Source organism: Ixodes scapularis, unplaced genomic scaffold, assembly GCF_016920785.2.
Source record: "Ixodes scapularis isolate PalLabHiFi unplaced genomic scaffold, ASM1692078v2 PGA_scaffold3__209_contigs__length_174095766, whole genome shotgun sequence".
Taxonomy (NCBI): Eukaryota; Metazoa; Arthropoda; class Arachnida; order Ixodida; family Ixodidae; genus Ixodes; species Ixodes scapularis.
The window spans coordinates 97,944,953-97,965,275 of record NW_024609868.1 but is presented as its reverse complement, the minus strand read 5'-3'; the positions used below and the strand labels follow the sequence as shown (position 1 = coordinate 97,965,275).

The 20,323-nt window shown below is 46.4% G+C and overlaps 1 protein-coding gene across 3 annotated transcripts in view; it reads right to left on the bottom strand.

Moving 5' to 3' along the window:
* The window catches only part of LOC8028011 (pappalysin-1), a 73,470-nt gene extending 54,978 nt beyond the window's left edge, over positions 1-18,492 (bottom strand). For 2 of the 3 annotated variants that reach the window (XM_029985131.3, XM_029985127.3), the window contains exon 1: positions 18,081-18,492. The gene's annotated coding sequence lies outside the window, so the exon portion shown is untranslated. The remainder of the gene's footprint in view (positions 1-18,080) is intronic. The other variant, XM_042292566.1, reaches the window with a different exon arrangement.
* Between the last annotated feature and the right edge of the window lie 1,831 nt (positions 18,493-20,323).

Here is a 20,323-nt window from a genome sequence, read left to right as displayed (position 1 = left end):
GTTTGCTCTCTATCCGGCGCACCCTGTTTTTTTATTCGGTGACTTTAATTTTCCATGCGTTAATTGGAACTCTGCGGTCCCCGTTTGTCCTAAAGGGAATGGTTTGTGCAAGGAATTCCTTGACATGTGTTTGGATTTTAATCTTTTTCAACTTGTGTCCGTCCCTACTAGGGTGACGGATTCCTGTTCTAGTATTTTAGATCTCGTGCTAACTACTCATCCGGGTTTTGTAGAATCACCTCTAACCTGTTTTGATGGCGTGAGCGATCATCGGGTAATTTACTGCCCTATATGCGTGGAAATCCAGAAACCGTTGCGCGTTCAAAAGAGTATACTGCTGTATGAGAAAGGGAATTATGAGCAGCTCTGCAACAGTCTGTCCGAATATTTTGTCTTTTAATACTAATTTTGAGAGTAGAAGTGTGGACGTAAACTGGTGTCTCTTTAAAGATAAATTATGTGATTTAGTGGAAAAATATATACCTTGTATTGATATAACAACGAAGTCTTCGAATCCATGGTTTAACCGCAGCCTCAAATCGCTACGCAATAAAAATCAAAGGCTCTTTCGAGTTGCCCGTCGAGCCGGTACGCCCCAATCATGGCAGAGCTATGAGGACTGCGCTAACATTTACAAAATTGAGTTGAATAGATGTAAAGACATTTTTTATCGTACGACTTTGCCATCATTATTGATTGCCAATCCGCAGCGTTTCTGGAATGTTGTTCCCCCAAAAGACGAGTGTTCGTTACAACTTGTTTCAAATTCAGGGGACCCTGTCCCAGTGAACTTGTGCGCTAATGTGCTGAATGATGTTTTTTCTAAAGTGTTCTCCCGTTCAGACCTCATTACTGTTTCCCCTCCCGTCTCCAGTATATCGTTCCCAATGGATCCTATTCTTATTAATTACGATGGAATCGTAAACATTATTAAATCCTTAAAAGTTTCTTCGACATGTGGAATTGACAGCATAAATTCCAAGATTCTCCGTAACACTAATCTAACGTCTAGCCTTTTTTTAACAAAAATCTTTCGTCAGTCTCTGGAGACGGGAGTCGTGCCTGAGGACTGGAAGTTTGGGAAGGTCATTCCGGTCCACAAGAGCGGTAGTAGGTCATCACCAGCCAACTATAGACCGATATCTCTTACCTGCATCTCGTCTAAAATAATGGAACACATCATCTTCAAGCATTTGGTTTCATTCCTGGATTCTAACTCTTTCTTCAGTGACGTGCAGCACGGTTTTCGCCGTAATTTTTCTTCTGAAACACAGCTTCTTCATCTGACTAATGACTTGTTCTTGAATCTCGAATCCGGATACCCCACTATCGCTGTATTTCTCGATTTCGCTAAAGCATTTGATAAAGTACCTCATAAACTTCTACTTCTCAAACTTTCCACGCTAAATATTGACGCTCATGTAATGATCTGGATTGAATCATTTCTTTCTCAACGCCGTCAATACGTCTACGCTAACAATACCTCGTCTCACGTCTCTACTGTTTCTTCTGGTGTTCCTCAAGGCACCGTGCTTGGACCGCTACTTTTTCTCATTTATATTAACGACCTCCCACTGCGTATCACCTCTGTCATTCGCCTGTTTGCTGACGATTGCGTTGTTTACCGTAAGATTACTACTCAAGATGACCTTCTAATTTTGCAAGCTGACCTTCTCAAAATAACCGACTGGTGCCAGAATTGGAAAATGTCTCTCAATACTAACAAATGTAAGTGCATGCGTTTTTCTAATTTATTGGCAGAAACTAATCCTACGCTATTTTTGGATGGGACTATACTCGAATATACAGACCACTATAAATACCTCGGCGTGCATCTTTCACCTAACCTCTCTTGGAATACTCATATTAACAACATTGTACAATCTGCTAATCGAAGTTTAGGCTACATCCGTCGAAATTTTATATCTGTTCCCAATAACCTTAAGCGCCTGCCGTACGTTACTCTTGTCCGTCCCAAATTAGAATATGCGTCTTCAATTTGGCATCCTCATCAATCAACGCTAACTGATTTAATCGAATCTGTTCAGAGCCGTGCTGCGCGCTTCATTTTTTCTGATTATTCCCGTTTTTCAAGTGTCTCGTTAATGAAAGCTCACCTTGACCTTCCGCTGTTATCTTCACGTCGTAGGATCTCTCGCCTTTGTCTTCTTCACAAGGTATTTTATACGCCCATCTTTAAACAATCTCTCTTAAACCCCCCATCATACATCTCGGCTAGAATTGACCATCCTTGTAAGATCGCCCGCCCACAATGCTTCACTCTCGCACACCAGAAGGCGCTCTTACCATCTGCGATTGTGGACTGGAATGACCTCCCCGAGAACCTCATCGGTATCACCGACAGTGGAAGATTTCGGGACGCCATCACCAACTACTTCATGTAAACCCACTCCCCTCTGTAACGCCACTTGTGGCCCTGAGGGTATTATAAATAAATAAATAAACAGATTTATTTGTTTCCAAAGGTTGAAGCCGTAAAAAATTTACAACCACTCGCAATGATCTCACTGCTCATACTAAATAAATGTGCAGCGTCATGGCACGTGTGTCCGTCTTCTAGACTGAATAAATAAAATCTCTTCCTTTCTTGTTGTTGTCTTCTTTCTTCGTATATACATTTTCAGCAATATAACTTTACATCTTGAAGGGCAAATAAAGATTGCGAGTGTCACGCGATGGTGAAAAGAAGCCTTTAAGGCCACGGTCCCACTGAATGTGGCAGTTTAGGTACTTTTTTGGCAGGTCATTACTCATCTCCTTTTAAATACTGTTTTGTGGGATTGGTGTCATTCGAAAGGCAATGCAATCCTCTTTCATTTGATATTACGTATGTGTTGGTTTTTACTGTTCATGCGCGTTTGTAGCGTTGCGAATATGATGGCGCGGACTCTCACTTGCTCCGCTAGTTCATGTTTTATGAACGATCCATTAAAGATAGCACGGTTCCAATATAGCAGTTTCGTTAAGATGATGTCGGAGCAGAATGTAACGATACACTTTTTTGGTATTTGCACTATTTTGTATTTTTCATCCCTCCAAATATTGCCCTAAATTTGACATTTTTTAGCACAAATATGTTTTTAATGACAAGCGCTAGGGCAATGAAATTAGCTACAGATATAGTGCTTATAATTGGTAATATGCAAAAAAAATTTAATGTTGTGCAAAAATTTTTTGTTTAGATATTTTATATCAAACGTAGCACTTTTTTGTGCTTCGAGTCATGGTACTTCAAATGCCGCTGAGGAAATTATTAAACTATGATAAAACCTTTTATAACATTTAGAGCTACAATGGTGGCCCAAGCGGTGGACGATGGATTTTTTTCATTTTCAAAGTCATAACGCTCCAGGAGCCGTTCAAACTTACCTGTTTTTGACACATATCTTTTTTGGACATCAAACAGATTTATTTGCATTTAATAACATTTATTGTTTGCAATAGATATACATTGCGATGTATTAAACTTTCACAATGATCGTGCTTTGGTTTGTTAATAGGTGTAGAGCTTAGCTAATTTTAAAAACAATTAAAAACTGTTTGGGAGTTTTGTTGCTCTACCTGGTGGATGGCAGAGAAACTGCTGATTTCTAGTGTTCAAAAAATTTCCGACGTTGGCGTTGGCGTTCCGGCGGCGTTGGCGTTTGCGTCATCATCAATCTCCGTATCTTTTTACCTTCACATTTAAAAAATATATTGGAAGATTTACTATCGATAAATGAATGGTTTAAGTACTGAGTCAGGTTAATAAATCTAAGACAAATAATTACATACGCGTAGCGTGATATAATGTGTTCATTATTTGATATGATTGAAATCAATAAAGAATAAAGACGACGAGGAAACTAATACACCCGAGTTCACTTCATGCCTAGAGTCACTAAATGAGCTTTAAAGTATCGGCACTCCGTTCCCCAAAATTGTTTTGGGCGCCGCCATTTTGGGTCTTGTTCAGAGCAAACGCAACTGCCGATCGTCATGATCCAAAAGTACGACTTCCTCAGCATTAGATGCGGTGCTAGGAAGCTGATGCAATATTGCAATGGTCTGTCGCGGGTTGTTTAAACATTTGTGGGGGACGGAAAAGCGTTTCCTGTGATTTTAGATAAAGCTTCAGGTAACTGGCAACCATGATTTTAAGCCACAATATGGCCAAGTGTCGTTACTCTGAACCGTAGCTAATTTACTGGCACAAGCGGGAACAATGAGGAAGAGGCAGGTGTCAAAAGGTAGTGGCTTGTGGAATCCACGGGGCTTACGTCATGGCCCCTCCAGGTATTACAAGCCTCTTGAACAAGAGCATGAATAGTGTCATTAAATAAGCTACGCGTCAGAGTAGCGACACTTGGCCATATTATGGCTTAATATCATGGTTGCCAGTTATTTGAAGCCTTATCTGAAATCACAAGAAACGCTTTTCCGTCCTCCACTTTAAACAGTGTGCGACAAAGCAAAGCAACACTACATGAGCTTCATAACGCCGAATCTAATGCTGAGGATGTCGCACTCTTGAATCATGACGATCGGAAGTTGCGCCTGCTCTGCACAAGCACCAGAATGGCGGCGTTCACAACACTGTCGGGGAAGAGAGTGGCGATACTCTAAGCGCAGCTAATTCATTTGCTCTAGTTCCCGCGAAACTCCTTTTCCCTGACTGAAACTGAAAGTAAATATGAATAATACACCTTTATTATAGCTTATTTAGTTATAACCAACTATACATAATGAGAGGAGGAAGCGGCCGAGTAGGAGAAACGCGGGTTTTATGTGCGACCGTTCTAACCGTCTCAAAAGAGAGAACGCGCGAGCTTGCGCTGATTTAAAAAAAGGCATCCAAAGAAAAAAGGCGGCACGCTGTGCTCTTTGTTATTATGCGTCTAATTGCAAATTGTTGTGTGTATGCTTATACAGCCGGAAGTTAGTCCGCCTTCGTGGGCGTCTGACTCTCAGCTGTAGATGAGCAATTTAGCCAGAGCGGTACATCCGCAAACCTGGGGTATTTAAAGGAGCGGTGCAAAGGTATTCAATTGTAATGTTTTTCACTTGACACGAGCTTACTGGCACACCTGGGACTCAAGGATACTCACACGCAACGCCACTGGCGAGGAAACTCCTTTGTTGCGGTGTAATTTCAAGGACAAAAGCTATCATTTTCATTCAATCTCTCCTTTGCAAAATTTGATGACGTAACGTGGGGATCGCAGTACACCCAAGTGACGATATTTGAATGCGGTTCATAGATTGGACCCGAGCATTGCGTGGGCACTGGACTTGGGCTCGTGATAATTGCTAGCTCGAGAAGCATTTGGGTAGTGACCCGTGTACAATCGCTGCAACGACGACAACAGCCGAGCCATAACAATGTCTGGAACTCAGCGCGTGTCCTGCGCGTTGCCAACCCCAGCGCGTGGCTATGATCAACACTGGCGGCATATAATCGGCTCCAGATCACGTGGCCGCTTGTTCTGGCTGCGAGTTGAGGGGGTGAACGCTGCTCGGTTTTCTTTAATTTTTTTCTGGGACTTCTATTGCGTGGAGTGAGAAACGAATGCGTGTTTCATAGGTCATTAACGTTAGGGATCCGTTTTAAGCGGTATTTGCGCAAAGTGCTAAAATTGTTGCATCGTTCCTTTAACGTGCACCACGCAGTAGTGATACACGGCCGCACGCCGGTACGATGCTCTTCCAGATCGAAACGGGCAGGGGCGGGGTGGCTTCTGCAGCGCGAGCTTTCGCTCCAAGTTCTCCGAGCTGGTGTGCGCTAGACCATGCACTGGGCCACCCCCCCCCCCCCCCTCCCCCCCCCCCCTTTCTGCGTCTAATTTATATACAGGTATAAGTATTTGAAGATCGGCGATGGACGTCGATCGTCTCGAGGTAATGTAACGTAATAACATTATATAAATAATAAACTTGTTGAAGGACTGAACGACTCAATTTTTCAATTCTTGGATTGTAATATGGCAGTAGCCTATTGTATTTACTGTTGATGAAGAGCAATATGAGGTGAAGAGGTAATGATTAAATGATGAGGCTCTATAAGGACGACGACATTAGTGGGTGTCGAACCACAACGTACAGTGCCAGACTTGTTTCAAGTATCGTGTACCCAAAGACTTTCTTCACCCGCAACAGAATATGGTAAAATCAATGAGGATGCTGCTTTACAATTGTACGTGGAACAGGAAAACTGCACTGTGGAGAAGTGCGGCTTATTCGTTAATAAGAGGGACGGATTTCTAGCAGCATTCCCTGATTGACTACTTGGAACAAATGGCCTCGTTGACGTAAAGTGTCCCCGTTCCAAAAGATTCTTGAAGCATACTTAAACCGCAAAGGAGCATGAGGCGAAAAATAAGAAAAAGGAGCCTGGTGTAAAAGGTCCAAATCACCACCATAGCTTATACTATCAAATACAAGGGCAGTTACACAATACACAAAGAGAGTTTTGTGATTTAGTTATATTTACACTCAAGGGTATTGATATCCAACGTATTCAGAGAGATGACACCTTCTGGTCAACCAACATAGAGCCTTTTCTACTGAAAGTTTACATGGATGGCCCGACTTCCGCTGAAATTCCTTACGTAGACGAGTTGTCCGACCGAATAAACTGCAATTACTCCCGATCTGGGAATCTCTCGATCTTCGTTTGTAAGCCATATATATGAGATCGAGGGGAGTGGCTCTTCGTCCGCCGAATATTGCTTCGGCGGGTGTTTTTACCGTGTAAGATGAGACCGTCGGCGTGCTGCTAGAACAACAACCTGGCGATTCTTCACTGAACTGCTTCTTCCGTAAGCTTCAAAAGGGCTTTTTTTTGTTTCGCACACCATCTGTTCTGCATGCCCGTTAGTTGCAGGATGGTATAGTGCACTAATGTGATGCCTGATGCCGGTTTCTTTTTTTTTTTTTTTTTTTTTTTCTCTTCAAAAACTTGTTTATTTTGTTTGAAGCAAGATTTGGCGCGTTATCAGAGAAAAGTATTTTCGGTAGGGCAAAAGTAGGTAAAAGAGACCGTAGAACGTCAATGACGTGTTTGGACGTCGTAGCAGGCATCGTGTAAACTTCCAGCCACTTAGAGTACGCATCGCCCATTACTCCGCACAAGCGGATACGTTTCGCCACCCACCGATTGAATAGTGGATCGTTTTCAGTTACTGTTAATGATGGCGTCGGACTCAAGGAAGACTTCGAGACTTTCCTGGGCCCGTTTTCTCGAACGCGAACCGTGGTTTAAAGTTAAATATTGTCCCTAGAAGGGGGAATTCCAGGTCACGTGACTGGGAGAGCAGGGGCGCCGAGGGAGGAGCAGTGCCTAGAAGCAAAATGGCCGCGACGTCGCTTAATGAGGGCTAATAGTTCTGCTTGGTTCTGCTGAACATTCATTTCGATCTGGCTGTTATATTAATGACTCACCATCAACCTATTAGCACGTCAAGCAAAGCGATAGTTCAGAGGGACTACTAAACTAACCGACTGCAGCATTTCGCGAACGCATCACTCTTCAGCAGTCCGGGATCCAAGACATATGACGGTACATAAGCCTTGCAAGTGTTTTTATGGTGAGTAAAAAAAATGTTTTGCGAACGAGTGTTGCTACATATTTCTACTAAGACGTTTAATTTGTTACACTATGCACGCCAACTCGTGAGCAGCGATTACTTTGAGGAGAAAGGGGGTTATCCTCAATAAAGTCTTCGTTCCGGGTAAACAGCTGAGATATTGTACTGTTTTTTTGTTCACAGTGCGCCGACAATATGCCGACAGCATTGAGGTTTCTACATATCCCCGGTGGCCAGCAATTCAACGGTGACGGGAAGCTTAGCTTCTCGTCACCGGTGAATCGGTTGGGCAAACGGAAAAGAGGGCAAACAGTTGAGATCAGCAGGAATCGCAGAAACGTGCGTCGCAAGGAACGTAAACGAGACTACAGCACCGGCGTTGCCAGACTGGAAGAAACACGGGAAAGTTATGCGTTGTTTATGGCGAAACATATTGAAGGAAATGTTTCTTACATTTTCAAATATTCGTCGACAAACTCTAGCATAGTAGCTAAAATTGCTTCGTACCATCGGAAGCAAATAAATTGGTCTTCAAGTACAACATTACTATATTTTGACTTAAAATACCATACTAGATCGATGACAACCAGCGGAAAAAGAGGATAAACAAAATGCTTGGCTTGTTTCACCGATAGATGGCGCATCTTATTGCCCAATCAAAAATAATTATTGATGTTCTATATCCAGCCGTTTATTACAGTACCTAGGTACTTTGGGTTTACCATCGCTTCGAGAAAACCGGCCCTGAAAGTTAGCCTAGGTGCCAGGACCTTTGTCGAAAGCGGTAAGTGTTCGGAACGTCGACAACGTCGGTAGCCACGCGTTGTGCTTGACAGTGGACACTTACCATTCACTGAGAAGGAACTTACTTGTTCGTCTGCCACGAGTCGTCCGATATCAGGTCATCACCGCAACACCATCTCCCGACAAAAACGCATGTCCATAGTTAGCAATCACGTGAACTTATAAATTCCCGGACGCTCATAACTTGCCGTCGCTAAACGCCGTTCATCCATAGCTTCATCATTGCAAATAAACGTCTTCCTATTGCTTATGGTTTTCATCATATTCCTCCTAAGCTGTACTTACAACATTATGTGTGTCGGTACTTCCGAAAATATTGCAACGGCGTTTGTTTTCTGGGAACCTATAATGTAACAACCTTTACAACATCTTCCGGGCCCCGTAAAACACAATACTTCGTGACGTTATTTTAGTCGTCATTAAAATGGTGAGGTAAGTACCGTAAATCGCGAAGCAGTTTACTTGACGTCCGCTTCCACTGGTGTCTTGGAAGATTGAGTCTACTGAGCGTGCATTGCTGCAGAAGAAATTTTCATTGATAGAATATTAACACGTCAATCAACATTTGATTCCTTCTTGGTAAGATTTATTGCGAAAGCCCGTGACAACCGCCGAACCGCATCTCCCTATAGACGCTTGGCAGCAGCTGTGCATGGGCGCCGCCATAACTGACCTTCAGTTTTTGTTCCCCCTTATTACGTTTACTTCACTTCATTATTACCATAGCAGGTCAGGTTATTGACATCTTAATTTTTATTCTGTCTTGCTCCCCAGCATTGGCCTTTGTGGAGGCTCGTCCACACTAATTTCAGTGGCTCGGTATCTCGGTAAAACAACAGAAGGTCAGCAATGGCGGCTGTATTCTGGCGCGTGTGTGAAGCGTCTATATCAGAGAACAATTTATACCCAGCCCAATGAGGTAGAGGGGCTTAGAGTGATAAACCGGAAGTTCGGAAGTGGCACCCCCCCGGTTGCCGCCATGTTTTACGCAAATGTGACCACTCGTCACGTGACCTCCCAAGAGCCGTGACGTCCCAGGTAAGATGGCAGCGCCCAGAGCTGGCGGATGCGAGCTTGTTTGGTGCGCGGCAGCCGTGATGTGCAGCTGCTTTCCGACGATTTCGTGCTTTTTCGTGCTCGCTGACGCAGGTATAATGTGAAAATATGAAGGAATGAGACTTTGTACCGTTTTTGCGCAAGATCGCTCTGGATCATCTGGATATTAACACCTGTGAGACAGCATCAGCCGTATCGCCGTACCGGTGCTCGGATTCGGGATCTGTTCGAGGATCGATAAAACTGATAAAAGTTGTTTTAGCATAAACTTTTCGCATTCTCTTAGCTTTGTTTGAACGTTGGAATGTCTGAGAATCGATGCGAAAGGTATACGTCGCGTTAGGACCTAGGAGAAGTTGTTTCAGCCCTGCGTCACCGAATAACCATAGCAACGTTTAGCGAGGAAGCTCCTGCGATCTTTAACCCTTTGTGCTAATCGACGATTCTACATTCGATCGCTTTTCTTCCTTTTTTGGTGAGTGCGAAGTGCACACTTATTTTCAGCTACGAGGATGACGTTTTATTGAGTGTGGGGATGAATAAATCGTTGCAGGCACCTGCTTCAAAGCTATTTGACTTGCAATAAGAACAACTGTTTTGGTGTATGCATAGATAAACTGCAGTTTTTTCTCTTTCGTAGAATTTATTGCAGCAATACTTTTTTTCATCAAGGGTTCATTATATTAGTCGGTCAATTATTTGCTTGTTCTAATTACCTGGTAAGATGATTCATATTTGTGTTCATCCCTTGCCTGAAGAGCAGTCTTGTTGAAAAATGTTGACCATCCCTTTCGGTCTCTTCAAAAGACCTTTTTGAAAAGTGTGGGTTGCCTATACTTCGTATCATTCTAACCTGGAAGAGGGCAACCACCGCAGCCCCCTCGAACCAATCAGAGAGACAGAGCGAACGTGTGTGACAAATCTGTGCAGACGAGCACACTGAATGACATGTTGTCATGTGCCTCTCTCCAACGTGCATATTGGCTCACCGAGAGTGTAGCCTTTGCCAAATTGGGATGAAACGAATTACAGTAGCTACTACTCTAATTAACTCAGGCTTTCATACTTATGCCATTTGTTCGACAAGAATGTTATGTCCGCCATCACTGTGAACTCTGCTCGGCACCTATTGGACTCGAATGTGCATTAGCATCCGACATGAACTGGGGCCCATTTGTGTGCTCTACGCCGAAAAAATGGTAACAGTTGTGTTGCTTCATGGGGTTCTGCAAAGGGTCTATTGTGTCATACATATAGAAAGTGTCCTGCTATATAACAATGCATCAACACATACTATTAAAGTATATGCTCAGAGGTGGGTTTGTTTTTGCAATTAAGAAGTTACATCAATGTGCTTTAATGTTATTATAATGTGTGTAGTTTGAAGTATCCTCTCTGCAATGCCTACGAAGGCCCCTGGAGGGAATAAATTAATAAATAACATTTTCACATCACTGGAGTTGGTTTTTGGATGTGTCACATGTTCAGGAGAAGTGGAATGAGTGCAGCCCAATGCAACAAGTCTGCCAGTCTGGTATGTCCCATTAATTATTATTGAAGGGTCAGAGATGCGAGTGCCCTCAAAAGGACCTGCGCGTGCGGTGAACACAATTCTCGGTGTATAAACTCTCGAGGTGTAAAGGCAAGCGGAAATATGTTTATCTGGTTAGTGTATCAAATATGTTTATTTCCACTAGATTACATAATTATTGATTCTTAGTTAGTGGTTCCAGAACGAGTTCTTTCTGCGACAGTCTCCTGTCAGGCGTTGAGTCGTAATACCTGGGGACCTTGTTGTGGGATGACGCTCCTGGCACGTTGGTGTTCAGTTTGGTCGAGTAGCAACTTTGACCGACTGATGCCGTCTTGTAATCATACGTCATGTGCGGCCACTGACATCTGATGCACTGATGCTGCAGGGCTGGCTTCTAATCCGCAAAATTTTCCTGGTAGTTTTCTGCATCAATGCAGCAAGCTCGGGCATGTATTGGTTATGTGGCTGTGCCTTTTGCTGTACCGTTGACTTGATAGCTGGCAACAATGTTTGTTTGCTATCCAAGCCACTTCACTTCCGTTTCGTAATGGAGATTTATTCTGCATCCCGCGACCACTGCAACTTGTGTAAGTCTCATGTGGAAAAGTGAAATCTGGTGATGCTTGCAGTCCACTTTTGAGAGCAACCAACCATTCTATTTCTTTAAGTCACTGAGCGGCATTCTCCCTCAAAGTTGGAAATTGTGTGCTTCGTGGCGTGGACACAAACAATTAGTGCCAGCAAATTATTAGGTATTGTCCTTGGACGACAACCGACACCAGATCAACTCTCCTTGCATTGCCGCTCACCTGCTTTGTCGTGCTTACCTCCCGTCCAGATGAAGTAAATCACGAGCTTCGGGGTAATGTCGACACCAGGGACAAAGACCGCCGAAGATAATCCTCAATCTTCCGCGGACGCTCGTCGAGACGTGGTCGAGGGCCATTCGGCACGAACCTTTGCAGGCCAATTCATTGGTACGGGCACCTCCATGTAGACATGGTCGGCCTCATGCAGTGGTAGCAGAGTGGTTTTCGGTCGTCCATTCGTAATACCTCCGTTTTCCTCGGTGTACTTTGTTTAGCGCGGACCTACACTGGTTCTTTCCGATGTCGGGAATGCTTCGGCGTTGGGGATGTCTCGTTGAATTGGCATTCAATAGTAACAGGTAGCCGGTGGTGGTCGTTGTGACTTTGTGGCATAAGTCGCCCTCAGTTCGTCAGATGCCGCTTCACTCAAAGAAGTCTCCAGTTGAAATGCCTGTCGAACTGCTTCTGAAACAATCTCGGCGATCAAAATAAAACCCGGGCAACTGATGGCAGGAACTAGCTTCCTTATCTTTTCCCGGACACCGTTGTGGATGATGTCACGGATGCCTGGCGTCGAAGTTGCAGCTGGACAGCTCGAGTGTCGAGACGCTGGGGAGTTGTTGATAGGGACTGGCTCGGGCCTGCAGTGTACATTCAATGTTAGAAGCCTCATTTATATGAACCCTTCGACTGTTGTCGTAAAGTTGCGGACAAGGCTGCTGAATGTGTTGTCCCTCACATGAGGGACATGGGATTCTTAGCTTCTTGTCTTCTGTAGCATCAGGGTTGGCGTGGGAGCTCGATCAGAAGCAAAACATCCTCCACGAAGGTGGTGACGCTCTCGTTGGGGCTGTGTCCTGGACTGAATCATGAATGCGGCTCTCTCTCGCCAATGTTGACTCATGAACGTGCACTTACTCGATCTTGCAAACTTCCCACGACATTAAGGAGGATTCGTGGTTCTCAAACCAGTGCCTCGCAGTTTCTTCCACGAGAAGTACAGGTTCTGCAGGAGCTGGTTGTCCATCTACCCACTGTGGCGGGCGACACGGACATATTGTTCAATCCAGCCCTCGATGTCTTACGTGAAAGTGCGTCAGAGTGTGAGATGCAACGGGCATGCAAACGATGGTGGGAGCGGACGTGGTTTGCTGCTACAGGTTTGTCATTGTTGGCTTAGTCCGCTTCGGTTTTTCTGGCAAAAGACCTAATTCCGGTGGTTCTTGCTGATAGCAGCGACTGGCTTGGATTTCAAGTTCTTCTTGGTGTATTTCCGAGTTTCGTCCTTGTGGTACTCTCTCGTCTTGCAGTTTTTCTGCCGGGATCGGGATAGGACTTGGTTCACGGCTTGCCGGGGGTTTAAGACTCGGGATAATGTGCCACCCGTGTCTTCTTATCGGGCAACTCGGCTGAGGAGCCGCCAGGGTCCACACAGAGTGAAGGACTATGGATAAAGTGCGCCGCACCTCCACCAGAACATACAATGACAGCTGAGCATGGCCTGGAACTTTCCAGAATAGTAAATATTGATAGAAAATAGGACTGAAGCAAGCATCCCTCACAATATAACAAAACAGACAGGAAAGAGTCTATCCTGACCACTAAAGAAGCTGCATTGCTTTAGTGGCATTCTGTCCGAATAAATCCTCTCCTTCGGGGTCTGGCGGCTGCCGTGGACGAGCTGAACTGAAATCGATGTGGGACCACTTTTCTGGTAATAAGCCCCTGCAGACTGCCGTCGCAAAGCGGCGTGAACGGGTGGACTGGGTAGGTGACACGCGCGATGAAATGTCCATACAGCTTGCAATTCGCGTAACGAGTGTTGATGAAACTTTGGTGTCGACGAAACGTGCGACAGACCAGCGGAATCAATACCAACTGCAACACCTGTGCTCCGTGAAAGTGCACGTTTACGCCAGAACAATTTGGGAAGCAGCACAGCATCACCTAAAGCATGGCATAGGAACTACCAGCTTGAAGGCAGCTCTTCGGTACGTCGCACACCTGTGCTTCGTGAAAGTGCACGTCTACGCCGGAACAGTTAGGGAAGCAGCACAGTATCATTTAGCACGGCACGGGAACTACAAGCGGCAAGGCAGCTCTCCGGTGCACCGCAAAACCAAAGTGAGCCTTTCGTCATTTGAACGAAACGGCACCACGATTGCACACTGCCAAGCACGACTCACGCAATTTCCGTCGCTAAACTGTGTATCCAAGTATATTGTACACGCTTTACTGCAGATCTCGAGGGTTCCGATGGTCAACGAGAGCACAGAACGTCGCCTTAAAATTTATCCTAGCGGTGTCCGAATCAATCCGAGGTCCGAGCAACGTAAGGCCGATTGTCTCCTTCGTGGCAATATCCCCGTCGGTCACTAGCGAAATGCACACCGTTCCTCCGTATTTTCACGTTATACCTACGTCAGGCACCACGCTGAACTCTGAAGTCGCTTTCGATCGGCCTCATATGACGGATTTCGTGTCTGAAATCAGCTCACCGAGACGAACGACAACCAACAAAGCATCCGACAAGCTCCGGCCCAGCTGGGGCCAGCCGCTGCATGGGCGCTGCCATCTTTCCTGTGACGTCACGTCTTTGGTTTGGTCATGTGACGAGTGGTCAAATTTGCGTACAATGGCAGCCGCCTTATGGGGGTCACTTTCGAGTGCAGGCCGGAACCCCGGTTTATCGCTCTAAGCCCCTCTACCTCGTTGACCCAGCCTGACATTCTCGCATACATCCGTTTGCTGGGCCACGACTTTAAGCTAGCTGAGCACAGCTGGCAGCGGCGCGAGCAAGGCCACGAGGGGAACGTGAAGGTGCTCGAGCCATCCCACTGTGAACCAATGTTTCGTCCACCCCACGGGTGCGTGTCGCCATCTATTGGTTGAACTAACGCCTTGTTCAAGATGGCTGCCGTGGGACCGCAGCCTTAACCTTGAGAATCATGCTTTGTAATCACCCATCGGGGCTTGCGACCCGAGCGCGAACAGCCGCGACTGCTTGGCTCAGCTACGCGCAGGTGCGACTCGCGACAACAGATTGCGCGGCTTCTCCCGGCAGATGTCGCCGCAAGTGCGCGAGGCGACGCCATGCGCTCCGCTAGTCCATTTTGTTTCGTTGAGCACTGTACATCTCTGGCGCGGGCCAACACCTCTTAGATCTCTAGTCCCTGAGAGCTTAAGAGGCGCAGGATGTGGTACGTCCCGAGCATCTCATCATCGCTCATCAGCCAATGAGGTTACGGCGTCAGGCTGAAAGAGCGAATCACAAAGCGGGAAGCGCGAGCGTAATGAGCCACGCCCTGCGCTTCTTAAGCAGTCTGTGTCTCTGTGGAGATCAAGTCGTCTGCTTCTTGCGCAGGGGTTGTGGTGACTTCAGGACGACGCCAAGCTCTGGTTGGCTTTGATTGAAAGGATAGAGGCTAAAGCTCAATGCTAGAAGCCTCGATGTCTAGCACTATTTTTTTTTTCCATCAGCCAACCAGAGCTCGGCGTAATATAATATAATATCAATAAATATATTATTTTTCGAATGAAAGATAAAAAAAGTTCGCAGGAAAGAACTTGCGTCAAAGTGAGCAAAAACTCTGGTGCAACCGGAGGGCCCAACGTCGTATGAGTGGCGTCACACAACAAATTTGATATGAAGCGTCCGTGTTAACGTTCCACTGGGCTATCTGCGAGTGATAGCTGGTCCGGATCCCAGCAAGACGACATGCCCACGCGTCACGCGTCGTAACTTTTTGTTTTACCCCCAGTTTTTTGTTGTCGTCTTTTTAGCAAAAGTCAGCAAATTTTTTTGGTGACTTGTAATTTTTTTTTTCGATAAAAGACGATGAACCATATTCACAAGCGAGCTGCCAGTTACTTTCAGTTGCGTTTCCGATTAACGTACCACACAGACGTGCAAACGTAAATAAAGGTTGCATCAGCAAACATAGACATAAGCAATGAAGTGCGCCTTTGTCAGAACATGTATGTGTGTTTGGAGACCTTCGATAGTACTGAACATTTGCCGGATACTACGATGTAAACTGCAAATAGTGTATTTCACGCCACCTTGGGAGTAAAATATTCAGACATATTGGTTTATATTGTTCTTGTTTTTTTTTTAATTCAGAAACGTGAGATCAATACTACTATTTGACTGAGGTATGATCCCTCCTAGTTGGTTTTTAGACTGGGTGCTAAATGTAAACGTACAATAATCATCGTTATTCTATAGTGCCTCTGACCTTACGTACTCAGGACTTGATAGTTCATGTTAGTACTGTTGGCCGTTAATCAAATCAAGTAGAAGGATAACACATATTGGAAGCTTTTCTGGAAATTAAAGATATATAAAAACATGCGCAAAAACTTAACCGAAATTCGCACAAAAAACAAAACTAACAAATAGTACCGCATCATTAATTTTTTTAGAAGTCAAATACACATAGGCTTTTGCGGTATAGAAATAATTAATATGCTATTTAACCAAACGATGTGTGCAATTGGCGTGCAAAAAATACGATAACTTTTTTTTATTCTACAATTTTTTACACGTTCTAGTTGTTTTTTTTTTATATGTGTTTCAGCGTTTCTTAGTTTGTTTTTGCTTTGTTTTTTCGTAGATTTAGCCCACTAGTTTCTCTGGTGCACTTGAACCAAACTCCGCTTGTTGTTGTTGTTGTTGTTGTTTTTTCTCCTTTTTATATTGGTAAGGCAAACCACAACGTTTTCCTCTGCTCCAGACCGCTGGAGCTTTACTTCTCGTGTGGCAGATAAACTAGAACTTGTTATCTGAAAAAGGGTCTGGTGGTCCTTTCGTGTGGTTACAACGTAGAGAGATAAGAAACGTCTCGTACACATGAATACACAATCGCGAAGCTGGCCCCTGCGTACGTGGCGCCTGCTCTATCCTATATAGTGGCTGGCAAGTTGAGAAACACGGGGCGGACCTTACATTATGTTCACGCTTCTTGCTTTGTGATTGGTTCCTCGGCGTCCGTATCGCTTCATTCCGCGATCTTATTGGCTGATGAACGACAATGAGATGCTCGACGTTCATCCCGCCCCGCCGTTTCTTAAGCTCTTTGTGACTAGACGCGCTGTCGTTCTCGTTCCGTCTTCGACTACGGACGGTCGCAAGCAAGGCGACTGGCCGCCGCCATATCCCTGCGCGTGCGGACAAGTCAGTGCAAGGGCAAACTTGCTACAACTATGTTCACGCGCAAGCTGCACGTGCCTGCACGCGCGGGGCGCCAGTCGGACGGGCGCCGTGCATGCAACTGCCTACAGTGCATACGGAATCTGCCAACTTGGGACACCAACCTATATGCTGTAACGCGTGCTGTAATTCCGCGAGGTCCTCATTTTGCCAACTTCCCGACTACAAAATATCACGCGAAATAAAATGTAGTCTTGCAGTATATCACTCCACGGCAACGAATATATAGGCCAACGCGCCGTTTCCAAACAAGCGCCCCGCACGAGGTGTGGCCCAGCGCGCAGATCCCGCACGAGGTGTGGGCACTGCGCACGCGCAGAAACCAGATTCGCGCCAAGTGGAGCGACTGCGTGAGCGCCTCGCCGATAGCAGCGCCACGCAGCGGTGTGACGTCTCAGCGCCGCGTGTTGATGTATAGCATATCACTCCAAATCGCGGAAGATTCTCCGAACCCGACTTCCCAAATTTTGCCTAATAGTGAGGCCCCAAAGTAAAGTTGCTTTCAGAACTGTTAAACATTGCAAATAGCAACAAAAAAAAAAAGAAAAAGGTGATGTCATGTTTGAATTAACGGCACATTTCGGCGGTGTATCACAATCCTTCGCGCTTCTTTGGCGCGTCTGTCAATTGTTCAGAAATCTGTAATCCGAACTAGAACTGGAATGTGAAGTCAAAATCCCATACCACTGACTATTTCAAAAATTACGAGATAATAGAAGAGTTCTAGCAGACGCTACGGATTGCCGGCCTAGCGGACGCGTGCTCAATCCACGCTCCAAAGTTACAGCACGAACTCCAGCTAGCAACGTAAAGCTCTAGCGTATGGTCTGCTAGGAGTTCTTCATAGAGCTTGCGGGGGACCGTAAACGCAGAAAAAGGATGGATCGGATCGGGTGTTTCAGCTCAGATTAGAGAGTTTTAGGGAACCGTCTTTGCACATCGGACATATGAGTCTTCAGCTGTAGCGCAAGCGCAGTTCGTATACCGGAGGGCCAATCGTACCGTATCGGATGTGCAAAAACGTTTCTGTGAAACTGTTGGCGGAGATACAGTGAAAGCAAGCAGAGCGTTGCACCCACCTGCCAGCGCTTCGGCTCCTCGGCACTCCCAGGGCCGCAGTTGACCGGCCTCTCCGACCGATACCGTGACCACACCACAATCGATGGGTGCACCGTCCACCGTCCTCGGGATTCAGCAGCCGAAACCCAACCGAAGGTGCTTCGCAGCGGCAGCAGCCCGACGCAAGCCAACGCTGCAGCGAGGGTCGCTGAACTTTTGACAGATGCTGGCCCCGATGCTGAAGACGGCGCAGCGCCGGTGTTGGCCCGCGGCCTTGGGGTGTCGGTGCTGGTCGGCTGAGCGGGCGTAGTTGGCCCCGACGAGAGCTGGATGCATGCCCGGAAGAGTGTCGTGCGGCTTGATCGGACTTCGAAATCCGGCCGAGATATTGCCGCTCTCGCGGACGGCGACTGGGGCGAGAAGTAGAAGAGCGCCATGCTCTGATAGGGCGACGAAACCGAGGGGGGCGACCTTCCGATAACGTCGCGCTCCCGGCGTCCCTCCGCCGGGCTTCGAACTGCCTCGACGGGGGCCAGTGTGCCCATCGCGGAATCGAAGCATCGGAGCGGCATTATCTTGCGCTCGTCTTCGTTCGCGCCCGAGGTGGCTGCAGGACGAAAAATTCGCCGTTCAAAATCCTGCGGTCAGCATGCACCTCATTTTTAATGTTCACAGAATCTGTGTCATCAGCCGAATTCCATGCCACAACCGTCACGAACAACCTTCACCAAGATCCGTCACAAGAAACCGTCACGAAGAACTGTCACGTCAATATTTTAGCGAGGGAAATTATTGACACGCGACATCAATTTTCTCGCTAAATTCAGCAGGAAAATTTGATGTGCGTGACGTGGCCACGTCATGTTACCTCGAGTCACGCGACGTCAATTTCTGCGAGGTGGTTGTCTAGGCTCAAAGCATTCTGCGCTTTCCGGTCTTTGGCAGCATGATCAAGCTTGTCTAATTTATTTCAGGCTATTGTCTGTCGTAACATGGGGGGTGTGGGAAACCCCGCGACGACCCTGGCCTTTACTTCCGCGGAATCCTTCCGTTCCCGACTGTAGACGACGGGAGAAAAAGCGAGGACTAACACCTTTTCGAAGCCCTGATTCTCCCTCAAGGCCACCCCACAACCAACCGCACCAAAGGCAGAGATGACGTCATCACCCACGGCGTCAACCCCTCAACCTCGCCCACAAGCTCCATTTGAAAGTTGAACCAACTATTTTATTGTATCAAGCTACAGCTCAAGAAAGTAGGGCGGGGGAAAGGAAGGCTGGGAAGAAGCAGACGGAACGCTGGAGAGGGGGAAACCTCCTCCTTTGTCCAGCGTTCTGTCTGTTTCCTCCTTCTCGTACTTTCTTTCCCTGGCCCTACGTTCTTGACTTACTTGCGACAGACTATACGAGAATGTATTCTGATCCACTCATTTGCCGTAGCGAGCCTACAGCATCAAAATCTTTCCTACCGTTGGGGAACGTATGAGCGTGGCGCAGTACATCCTGTCGCGCTTTCGCGCTGTGCCGATGGAGAGGGCTGCCGCCGACACACTGAGATACCGGATTCGCCATGTATACAGAGACCGCTGCCTTCCTGACCGCTGAAGCTTCCGGGGACTGTCAAGAAGGAGAACAAGCTGCGGGAGAACGGGTGTCAGTCATGTTCACCACTACTCCTGGCGATATCACCAGGTTCGCGGCCGGCGACAAGGTCAATCTTTTACGACGTCATCAATGCGAAATCAAGGAACCAGTTTTTAGGAGGAAAGAACGAAGGGAGGATGTTCTTGCAGGTTCCCTCGGGACACACCGGTGGAGGAGTGCGAGGAGTTTCGGAATGCAATTGGATAGTTGTTTCTATACCCGGCCGAGAAACATTTGTTTATTAGAAAGGCCAGGACGTTAAGCAAGCTTAATTATGTTGGCTCGCTACATCAGCGGACGCTATAGGAGCCATCCCAGCTAATCCAGCACTGAGAACGAATCACGTGACTATACGTGTCCGCGCGTCACGAAAGACCTGTGACGCCCGCACGGCTATGAGTCGGCTTCAGTGGCTCGTAGTCACGTCCTCTGCGGCTCACCGTAAGGTGAAACTATGGTGGCTAGAATAGTTAAAGGGAACAAAGAAGTCTGAAAAGTTCCGACCGTCGCGCGCGTAGCTATGCGGCCTCGATCATCGGAGGAAGTCTTTAACAAACATGAGAGCTGCAAGCAGACTTGTACGGTATACTCATTACAAGTAATGAAATGACTCGTAAACG